The sequence below is a fragment of the Lissotriton helveticus genome, chromosome 6 (genome assembly GCF_964261635.1).
Source record: "Lissotriton helveticus chromosome 6, aLisHel1.1, whole genome shotgun sequence".
Lineage (NCBI taxonomy): Eukaryota > Metazoa > Chordata > Amphibia > Caudata > Salamandridae > Lissotriton > Lissotriton helveticus.
The window spans coordinates 689945760-689957990 of NC_136067.1; the positions used below are offsets into that span (position 1 = coordinate 689945760).

At 45.8% G+C, this 12231-nt stretch overlaps 1 protein-coding gene across 1 annotated transcript in view; it reads right to left on the reverse strand.

Moving 5' to 3' along the window:
• The window catches only part of CEP162 (centrosomal protein 162), a 977479-nt gene that overhangs the window by 766330 nt on the left and 198918 nt on the right, over positions 1 to 12231 (reverse strand). The window lies entirely within an intron of this gene.

Here is a 12231-nt window from a genome sequence, read left to right on the forward strand (position 1 = left end):
TCTATCCAAGACTTCTCTTAGGTTCTAATCAGCTCCATACCTTAGTTTAGAATGAAAGAGGTCTGGTATCTCTGTCTCGGGACTCGATTTCCCAACACCCCGCGAGGGGAGCTTGGAAACACTGGAGCTGGATTCTCAGCTAGAGAAAGGACAGCACGTCGATCAGTGCATCAGCTGGAGGGTCGGCTTCCTTCGGTACTTGCTGTAGCGAGCTGCATCGGACAAGTAGATAGTCAAACTGCTCCAAACCACCATGTCTTGCTAGAGCAAGTGAAGGCATATTTATACCTTGAAGGTGCCTAGTTTGACGTAAAGTCTGGCATAATAACGGCAGTAAAGAACCCCAGGGAATAGTAGTTCTTGGTAAACTCCATGAGTTCTTGGACAAATCAATATTCAAGCAAGGGGAGGTCCCTGACTGCTTAAGCCGATTTTCCAAGAAATCATTGTGACGTTTTGGTACGGGTGGAAGTAGCCATGCCTGTATTTGGACTGCATGGGCTATGTCTAAATAAGGGTATGATTTCTATGCCTATATTAGGGCAATGTGAATTGTACCTATATAAGGGTATAAATCGGGGAAAATTCGCTCGGATCCTAAAACACCATACAACACCCACTCCACTTTATTATGTACGACATTACTAAGTTCTAAGCACATAAAACATATCTAAAGCATGATGTGTTAAAACCCCACCCAAAACACCAAAAAAATGCATTGGTATTGGTTGTACACGAAAAGAGCATTAGTGCTTTACGCATTTTACAAGCAATGTTGCATTCAAAGCATATAGTATGACATTGGAAAATGCTATCCGAATGAATCACTAAAATACATTTATGAAATGGCTCTTAAATACAGAAGGAAAAAAAAAATCGAGACCATTCCATTACATAATTTATAATTTGTTTCGTTGTAAACAAGGTCAAATATTGTCTCTTGGAAGTATTCAAAGAATTATTGTTCTCTAGGAATAGTTCTACTTTAGGCAGATTAGTTTGTGCCCAAAAAAAATTTTGGAAAAACGTCAAATCGTAGAAACATAGAGTTCCAAAGTTAGAAGTTTGTTTAGGAAAGTGAAGGTCGAATACAGAGTCCCATAGAACTCTGTGTGCTAACTTCAAAAGTCAGTCTCATTGTTTGGAGAAAACATAAAATCTTCTAAGCTGGTGTAGAATTTGTCTACTACAGTAGGTAAAAGTTGTACTACTTCGTTAAGCAGATCGATTGCACAAAAATGAGAAGCATCGCTGTCAGCGTCAGCCATATTAGCAGTGTTCGAAGGAGTTGGTACCTTTGTGCCTGTCGATCCACGTATTTCACTGTCAGCAGTTTGCATCTGTGAGACTTCAAAGAATGCCGTCATCAGGATTGGAAGCCGCTGGGGACAACACAATGCATGAGCCGTTACCGATCCAAGCAAAGTATCAATATCCGTTGGCAGTACTGATGGGAGTTTCAGACAGATTTCTAACACGCATTCTTCTCCACATAGCAGGCATCGTAGAACAGGTAAGATGCAATCTTGCCAGATAGGTCGGAATGATAGAAACCACGTGGTATTCAAATCTTGTAAACGAGCCAAGCCCAAAATCTGTATCATGCTCTCACAACACTTCATTGCCAGGAGAGTGTTCTCTAGGGTAATCTGGGTGTCGCTGGTGACTGGACTTGCCATATCGAGTCCCAAAATGAGAGGCAAGCCGCCGAACACAGAGTGCACAAAGTTTGGAAATATGCTGAGGACTACTTCAAATGGTGCCAACAGTCCCGGAAAAACTGTCTTAAATACATGTAAAATACCACTGGTATCAGACATGTTTAAGATAAGACCTATTATTTCTGCGAAATGTGTAGGGCATTTTGTCGATAAAAGGGCATGCGTTTCTGCAGAAGACCTTGCAACTTGTAGTTCATACGTTTCTTTGGACGAGGTCAGTGGCACCGTTTTTTGTAAAAGAATGGCTTTCATTCTGCTTAAAGTATCAATTCATGTAGAAGAGATGTTCAGTGAAGGCCATAATGGCGACTCCCTGTCTGGCTTGGTTTTAGGAAACAATACTTGCATACAACAAGTGACCCTGGCTGACACAGTTACGAGATAGGCTATTCCTGGCAACATGCCACAGCAGCTGTGATATTGCAACATAATATAGCTTCTGTTAGAAAGCTGCAGCTGGAGAACGTTGCAGGTGGCAGGATAAGTTGGTCGAAGACCCGTCACAGGCTCCGTGTAAGTTAATACCCTGACATAAAAGTGTACCGCTTAGTGTGCTTTTGCAGTTTGTACCACTGAGGAATACTTATTTTCCCCCACTCCAACATCTGTGTGTATATGGTAAATCCCAGGTTGACTTGATGTATTCTTTACACTACCTTTCATATACGCCAGCTGGTATATGTTTCAGACAATACTGAAAATGGAAAATTGTGACCGGCAGAGTGATTGTCCCATGTATTAGCCATTCTGTTGCTGGTTTTTACGAAACAGTTAATGGTAATCTTTCCAGTTTCTCAATGCTCAGCACCGTATAGTCTGCTCCTCTTTGTTCCAAAGGGATTTGTTTATCTGAAAAGTTAAATACAGAAAACAAGGACGTGGTATTGATTATACGCCATGGCACATGGCCAGAACGAAGATTTTGCAAAGCCCAGCCTAAAAGCATTATAGAACCCAATTGTGACTGTCCATGTTGTAACATGAGCAAGCCCTGTTCCATTATGTCTATGGCACAGGATACTATGCTGTCCAAAGAATAAATTCTGGATGACAGTCTCATTAATCCATTGTCAACTACAGAGAGAGATTTCTCTAAATTAATACGATCAATTTCTCGTATTCGTTCTGCAGTCTCTGCTTGTGTCGCATATATAAAACGTTTATGACGCGGTTTTGCAGGTCCTTGTAGGAAGGCCCTTAAATCAACGCCATCTTTAAGTAAAGATAAGTGTTGTTTTACCTCTGTTAGTTTGGACTTTTGTAGCCGCTCAAGGCACAGTATTCCTACAGAACAAGTTACTTACCTTCGGTAACCCTTTTTCTGGTAGATACAGTATCTGCCTGTGGATTCCTCACCTTGTGAATATCCCCCTTGCGTCAGCAACGTTCAGAAATTCTTTTGTAGCTTTGCACCGACCTGGACGACGTCATAGAGGGACGGCATCGCACGCGACTCCGCTTTACGTCACCGACACTACAATAGGCCCACGCCGGCGTGATGACATCAGTTCCGCCCTTTTTTCCGTGCCTTTGAGGCACACGGACGGACCAATGACAGTAGACATATACACAGTATACGCAGTACAAATATCAAGGTAACACACACAGTGTGAAGCAAATGCAATAAAACATTTGAAATAAACAACTCCTTGACAATAAAAAAATACATTACAGTGACTCTGGTATAGAAGAGCGGACAACGGGGAGGCGGGTGGGTCAGTGAGGAATCCACAGGCAGATACTGTATCTACCAGAAAAAGCGTTACCCAAGGTAAGTAACTTGTTCTTGTGATAGATACATCTGCCAGTGGATTCCTCACCTTGTGCATAGAGTCCCACAGCAGTCCCCACTCCCGGAGGAGGGTGTCCACTTCTCTACACCAGAAAATCCTGGAGGACAGAGCGCGCAAAGTGGCCGTCCCTCCTCACCTCAGTGTCCAAGCAATAATGCTTTGCGAAAGTGTGGAGGGAGGCCCATGTTGCCGCTCTACAGATGTCCTCAACCAGCACACCTCTTGAAAGTGCAGAAGTCGAAGATTTAGCTCTAGTAGAGTGAGTTCTTATACCCTCTGGAGGATCCTTACCGGTCAAAGAGTAGCAGATCTTTATACAGAGGATGATCCATCTTGAAAGAGTCATTTTATGTACCGCTCTTCCTTTCTTGCAGCCAGCAAACCCAACGAAGAGCTGGTCACCCATTCGATAGTCTTTAGTTCTATCAACATAAAAACTCACCGCCCTCTTGGGGTCCAGACGGTGTAGCCTCTCTTTCTCCTTGGAAGGGTGAGGGGGAGGATAAAAGGAAGGAAGGGTAATAGATTGACCTAGGTGGAAGGGAGACACCACCTTAGGGAGAAAAGCAGCCCTGGTCCTAAGAACCATTCGATCAGCATGAATGGTCAAGAACAAGGGCTTGGAACTAAGAGCTTGAAGCTCACTTACCCTCCTTGCCGAGGTGATCGCAACCAGGAAGACTGTCTTAAAAGACAAAAGCCTCATGGGACACTTGTGCAAGGGTTCGAAGGGAGAACCCATCAAGTAGGTTAATACCAGATTTAAATCCCACTGAGGAACAATAAAAGGAGTAGGAGGGAACTTATTTGTGAGGCCCTACAGAAATCTCAAAACCACAGGAGATTTGAATAGAGACGGCTGGTCCGGCAAACAGAGAAATGCCGACAATGCCGAAAGATAGCCCTTCACTGTAGCAACAGCAAATCCTTGCTGCGCCAAAGAAAGAGCAAACTGTAGTATATCAGATAAATGGACTTTTAAAGGGTCAACAGACATCTACCCACATCAAGAGACAAATTTAGCCCATCTGTAAGAATAAATGGACTTAGTGGAGTCACGCCTAGCTGATAAAATGACATCCACCACATCGTGAGGGAGAGAAAAGGAATTCAAGTTGCCCCGTTCAATCTCCAGGCATGAAGGTGTTATGTCTGGAGGTGGGGGTGTAGAACCTGCCCCTCCATTTGAGAGAGGAGATCTGCCCTGAACGGGAGACGGAGAAAAAACAAGGTAAAGCCTACGGAACAATGATACATCTATCTGTTTTTCAGACTGGATACCATTAATTATCCAATCTTGGATTCATCCTTCTCCACACAATTTAATTGAGATAATTATGGATATAGAGTATCTCCAGGTAGAAGGCCATACGCAAAGAGCAATAAATATCAAACGTATGGTTCAACTTTTTCTTTTAATTAAACCACATAGGACCTTAAATATTGGTCTCTTACATTAAACAAAACTGTACACCATTCATATACAAAACACATATACATCTGATTTACATATATATATATATACACTTTTTTTTTTAGAGAGAACCAAACTCACGGTTCTTGTTGCCCCACTTTTTGGACAAGGATGTCAAAACATAGTTCCTTCACATGACATTCCTTCACTTTAGATCACCAAAACAAGACAAAACAAAGGGATTATACGAGGTTTGGTCATTTTTTGACCTCTCTTTAACTAACACTCTCTAATGTGATATTTCAACAACAATGCTACTCAAACAGATTTCTTGTTTTGGAGTCTTCAGAATCGTGTGTGTCGACGCGTTTCAGCCTCTGTTTGATCCAGGCCTCACCAGGACTACGAGGGCAAATGTACTAGACCCCTTCTAATTTGAAATCCTTCAAAATGGGCATACAACCCCACGGACAATCAAGCCTCTTTAGTCATCCTTCGGGTCCTTTAATTATCCACGACGGTATTTAATCCCAATAACTATTACCAAAGAGCACTAACACTTGCACTGAACGGGAGACGGAGCGGCGGGGGAGAGGAGAGGTGGAGAAGATCCGTTTACCACACCCTTCTTGGCCAATCCGGGGCGACCAATATAACTTGGGCCCGGTCTTGGCGAATCTTCCTCAGAACCCGAGGAATCAAAGGTATGGGAGGAAACTCGTAAAGGAGTTGCGAGTCCCAACTCAACTGAAACGCGTCCCACAAGGCTCCCTGCATCGGAAACTGGAGGCTGCAGAATGACTGGCAGTGAGCATTCTCGCGAGTGGCGAACAGGTCCACCTGAGGAGTCCCCCCACGTCCGAAAGACGTGACGAACCACCTCCGGGTGAAGCCTCCACTCGTGGTCGGTCGAGAACTGCCGACTGAGACGGTCTGCTTGCACGTTCAGAACTCCGGCCAGATGATTTGCCATCAGACAAATCTGGTGGTCCTGAACTCAGGACCAGAGGCGCAGAGCCTCTCTGCAGAGACACTGCGACCCCACTCCTCCCTGTTTGTTGATATACCACATCGCGGTCGTGTTGTCCGTCAGGACTTGAACCCACAGACCGCAAAGGGAAGGGAGGAAGGCCTTGAGCGCCAAACGTATCGCCCGCAATTCCAGAAGGTTGATGTGAAGCAACCTTTCTTCTGGAGACCAAAGAACCTTGACCTCCAGATCCCCCAGATGAGCACCCCACCCTAGAGTGGATGCATCTGTTATCACTGTGGCCACCGGAGGAGGTAGATGAAAAGGCTTTCCCTGAGACAGATTGCCTTCCACACCCCACCAAGACAGATCCGCCGCAGTTTCTCTGGAGATCCTCACCGACTCCCTGAGATCTCCGTTGTGTTGATACCACTGCCTGCGGGGCACCACTGGAGCGCCCTCATGTGCCAGCGTGCATGGTTGACCAACAGAATGCAGGAAGCCATCAGACCGAGCAGGCGAAGGACCTTCAGGACTGGAACGACCGCTCCATTGTAGAATAAAGGAATAATTTCCTGTATGTCGCGAATCCTTTGAGGTGGAGGGAATGCACGACATACAGTTGTGTCCAGTACAGCACTTATGAACAGGTTGTGCTGGGAGGGCACCAGGTGAGACTTGGGTACATTTATCGAAATCCCCAACCGGTACAACAACTGAGTTGTCTCCTGCAGATGCTGGAGCACCTTCTCTGACGACTCTGCTTTGATCAGCCAGTCGTCCAAATAGGGGAATACTGGAATCCCCGACCTTCTGAGATGTGCTGCCCCCACCGCCATCACCTTGGTGAAGACTCGAGGCGCATTAGTAATTCCAAAAGGAAGGACCGCAAACTGATAGTGTTGTGTCCCACCGTAAAACGGAGATACTTCCTGTGCGACTTCAGGATTGGGATGTGGAAATACGCATCCTGCAAGTCTAGCGACACCATCCAGTCTTCTTCCAGCAGCGCTTGAAGAACCTGTGCAAGGGTGAGCATCTTGAATTTCTCTTGTTTCAGATAGAGATTCAAGATCCTGAGATCCAGGATTGGACGAAGCCTGCCATCCTTTTTGGGTATCAGAAAATACCGGGAGTAGCATCCCTGACCCCTTTCCTGCTCTGGGACCACCTCTAGCGCAACCTTTCTTAACAATGTCAGCACTTCCTCCTGTAGAAGTAACAGATGTTCCTCTGTGCAAAAACCTTGGCAAGGAGGGTAATTGGGAGGGAATTCCCGAAAGGGAAGGGCATACCCATTTTCTACGAGATTGAGAACCCAAAGATCGGATGTAACCGATTCCCAATCTCGTAGAAAGTAGGTAAGCCGACCCCCCACCGGACCCACATGATCCTGAATGGCGGATCTAGGGCTGCTTTTCTGTGGCTGGGGGGTTGGAGGAGGTAGAGGAGGAAGAGGCTTGACGACCTCGAGGCCGAGCCCTTTGTTTTCCCCTATAAGACCTGTATAAGGGATTCTGCTGCTGCTGCTGCTCCTGCTGACCTTGCTGATAGTTGCGAAAGGAAGAGCGTCCAAACCCTCTGAACCTCTTGGCCGAAGAACCTCTTATTGAAGCCCTAAAGATTTGGCAGTAGCCCTGCTGTCTTTAAATCTTTCTAAGACTGTATCAGCCTTTTTGCCAAAGAGACCAGATCCATCGAACGGCAGATCCAGCAAAGCAGCTTGAACATCTGCTGAAAAGTCTGAAGATTTAAGCCAAGCCGATCTCCGTGTGGCAACCGCAGTGCCCATGATACGTGCCACCGAGTCTGCAGTGTCCAGTCCACTTTGTATTACTTGGCGTGCCGCTGCCGGTGCGTCTGATAACACCTCCTCAAAATCCTTCCTGCTATCATCAGGAATCTTAGGAGCCAAAGAACACATTGTATCCATAAGGGCATGTACATACCTCCCCATAAGGCAAGTGGCATTAGTTGACTTCAACGCCATACTCGCAGAGGAGAAGGTCTTTTTAGCCACCTGATCTTGTTTTTTGGCATCTTTATCACCAGGCACCTGAGGAAACGCACTCACAGACTTTTTGGAACAGGCTGCTTGTATGACCAGACTCTCAGTAGAAGGATGAGACGTCAGAAAAGAAGGGTCTTCAGGCGCAACCCTGTACCTTCTCGCCACACTCTTGGAAACCGCCGGTGCTGATAGTGGCTTTTTCCATACCTCCATAATAGGCTCCGTTAAGGCCTCATTAAACGGAAGCAATGGTTCCACCACAGAGCTGGGTGAATGTAATACTTCGGTTAGCAGATTGGACTTAAACTCCACTGTAGGTGAAGTTAATTGCAGAAGTTCCGCTGCCTTCCTCATCACCACATGATAAGGCTGGACGTCCTTTGAAGGCGCATCAGAACCAGATGGTAACTCCCACTCTGGAGAAAAATCCAGGCCACTAGCATCAGCTAGATCCTCAAAACAGCCATCCTCCAGTTCATCTTCCTCCATATCAGGATGTGACTCCATATATCTGCGCTCCTCCATAAGGCGCTGTGCCTCTCTCCTGGACCTCTGCTTAACACGCCTCGCCGCCGGATCCACCAACGACTCCGACGGAGCCGGAACCGATGTCGGTATCGAATCCGATGGTCGAGTGAGTTGCCCTCGAGGTCGATCTGGAGCGGGCGACGCCGGTACAGGCGTCGACGACCTCGTCGGAGCCGGGTATTGCCATGGCGGCTTCGGAGCCGGCATGAACGGCATGAATGGAGCCGGAGCATAGGAGTGAGGGACTCCTAAATTGAAGGCCAGAGGACCCATGGGACCCAAAGGTGCGCAAGAGGGGTTCCACGCCCTTGAAATGACACCATACATAGCGTTTAAAAACGCTGATGGGTCCTGGCCTGGGGCTGGGAAAGGTGGCTGAAGACCCTCAGGCTGGTCTTGTGGAGGGTTCGGATTCGGCTCTTCGACAGGCGCAGAATCCTCATCCACATGAACTTCTTCCTCATCTCGGGCCGGGGACGGCGCCGGAGACGGATTCGAAGCCCGAGTCGGCGACTGTACTTGCGACTCCGAAGGCGAAGCCTCACCTTCCTGATCAGAGACATCCATCGTAACCACCTTGGAACGTACTTTCTTCGGTGACCTCGACCTCGAGCCCGACTCCTTACCGGAATGACGCCGGGACTCATGTCTCTTCTTTTTATGTCTCCTCCTCTACTTCGAAGCATGGTCTGAAGCGGACTTCGAAGACGACTCCTCTCAAGATCTGGATCTTGACTTCGACCTCTACCTCGCTCTTCTCGAACGAGATCTCGAAGATTTTCTTCCCTTGTCACCCTTCAGCTTCGCCACCAGAAGTTTGGTCTCTCTTTCCCGCAGGGCCTTCGGGTTCATCTTCCGACAAGATGAACATCCATCCACATTATGGTCAGAGCTTAAACACCATATGGAGTCCTTGTGCGGGTCCGTGATGGACATCATTTTCCTGCACTCCCTGCAGGGCTTGAAGCCGGTCTTCTTTGTCGACATTGTGTTGAAACAAAGAAGCAGAAAAGCATAGATAAAGGCAACAAAGTCACTAAATAGCTACTGAGATTCCCCGAAACCGTTAGCGTCGACAACGCGGAGAAAAGGGAACTGATGTCATCACGCCGGCGTGGGCCTATTGTAGTGTTGGTGACGTCAGCGGAGTCGCGTGCGATGCCGTGCCTCTATGACGTCGTCCACGTCCACGCGAAGCTACAAAAGAATTTCCGAATGTTGCTGACGCAAGGGGGATATTCACAAGGTGAGGAATCCACTGGCAGATGTATCTATCAGAACTGTATGTTGTTACTATCCCTGGATGTTGTCAGTGGGCCAGATTAACCATTTCTTCCAATCAGGATCTCTTCTGTTTTAAGTAAAATAGTTTTTACGTCAACCACCCCCTCTGTAGTGTCTTTACTATCAGGGATGGACGGTTTGTTTAAATCTTTTATCTTAGCTAGGCCAAGACAGGGTGTCTGTTGAACAGTGTCGTTTAAAAACATTATTTGTTCAGGGTTGATGCAGGCTCGAAATAAAACTTCTAATCCCTGCACCTGCCAGTCTTTTGTGCCCCAGACATTTTTTGTCTCTCCAAAAGTCAAAACCTAATGTGGACAGCTGAGCATAAAAGGCAGCAGAATAAATGTATTTGCTTAGAATTAGTCAACATATTTTTCATTCCTGTCTTATTAACATTTTTAAAGTAAAATGTTTCTGGATTTGAGACATTAAAAAGTGTGGACATTTTTCATAAAATGTTTTTGAGCTACCCTTTGATGGCGTTAGACAACGTTCCTATTGATTAAAAGTATAAACATTTCTAGGGTTTACAGATTTGTGCAAAAAATTATGACCATAGTGATTATAACAGTACATCTGTTCATAATCTGATGAACCTTCTAAGTATTCATGTTTTGTAAATTTCGCAGACATCTCCAAGTCTGACATCATATTATTAACAGTTTCAAAGTCCCAATCATCGGAAAAGGTACTAGATGAAACAAAGTCACTCAAGGAAACCTTGAATTGGTGTGGAATCTTCTAAAGCTCTGCAGGACCAAAGATGTCATAATCAATTCTGTCCCAAGCTATACCACCAGGTATAGGAACGGCTGTGATGTTCACTGATGACAAGTCTCTTTGTTCACGGTGAGATGATTTGTGTGGTAAGTTGATGTTCTTACTTGCTGTGTCCTTTTTACTATATCTTCCATTTATCAGCATTTCCAAACTTAATATAAGAAGTAGCCAAAGAAGGAGAAAAAGTACACCCAACACAATCCAAAGTTCAACCCATGGTGAAACCAGATAGGTCTTTTCCAGTTGATGAAAAAGTTCTGGTGCTTGTTCTTTGAAAGTTCTTTTTGATGGTGTTGTTTCAGGTTCACTAGGATCCTCGGAAAACGTATCAAAGTTAATGAAACAGCCAGAGGCAGTTCTGTCAATTGTAGGTATTGCATCAGGATTATTTGTAATCGCTGGAGCTACTGGATCCCTTGTCATATTAGTATAGTCAGATGCTATATCATTGTAGACAGGTGTTTCTTGACAAACTGTTATTTGGGTCTCAAGAGGCACAAGTTCCATGACTTTGTTGCTTAGTCCTTCTTTTCGTACTGCAGATTCCTCAAAGGTGATGAGTCCCTCAGTTTGAACCTCTTGGATAGTTGTCAGATTTGGTTGTCTGCTACATGTTTGGAGTCCACTTGGCCTACTACTTATGATTGGCCACATGATGTGGTTTTACCAGGTCGATAGATACAAACCTGTTCTCCTGTCTTCCAGCAAGGGGCGGCAGTAACACTGTTGTTGATCTGTGGATTGCTAGCACAGGTACTGGTTGTCTGTAAGAAGGACCAAATTCCTTCTTATCCGCGATCTTTTCTCTGACTAGATCCCCAATCTTTGGAATCCAGGCAGGCCTTGCTGGGACGGGTTGTCCCCCTTCAGTGGTCATTGGCTTCTGCAACGTGTTGGTTTGACTTCTCCTGGTTTCATTTAAGTCCTGCAAAACAGCCAAACGGTCTTTGATATCAAAAGGTTTTTGTCTTACCACTGAAGTGTGATGATCAAGGTCCTGGACAATCATTCTAGTACCAAAAAGGATTTCATATGGAGTGATTCCACCCGGAGAACTTCTTGGCAGATTGTTTAGACTTCGTTGGACACTTATTAGATGTTTGATCCACCCGTCACCCGAGCCTAATACCCTAGCTGTTTTTTCTTCCTACTACAGAATTTCCCTCAGGATGGAATGGACTAGAATACCGCAATGCAACGCCCAGATTGGCCATGGACTCCTTGTAAGCATTTGAGCTAAACGCAGGACCTTTGTCAGAATGTAGCCTGCCGACTGCGTATGTGCCGATAAAGACTAGCAAATCTTTTGTAACAGTTCGGGCGTCAGCCGAGCGCTGAAGCCACATTCCAAATTAATCTACCCTAATAGTTGTGGGACCGCATTGGTCCATAGTGACGTCTGCGTGTAGATAGTCTAATGCGGTCTAACAACGGTGTCTGTACTGGGCTGGCTACACTGTACTCCGGTATCTGGCGGCGTTCTTTGCTGCGATCTCTGTTGCAGTCATGGCAATTAATTGCAAATTCATGAATGTGGACATTCATCCCTGGCCACCAGTATGTCTCCTTTAATTCTAGGATAGATTTAGAGATCCCTTGATGTATCAGACCCTCTCCCATATGTGCTTCGTGTATCAAAGCTACTCTACGTCTACTGTTTGGAATTACTCTTTCCCACTCTCCAGGGATTCGAGCAAAAAGAACGGAGTTGGCATCAATTATGTATG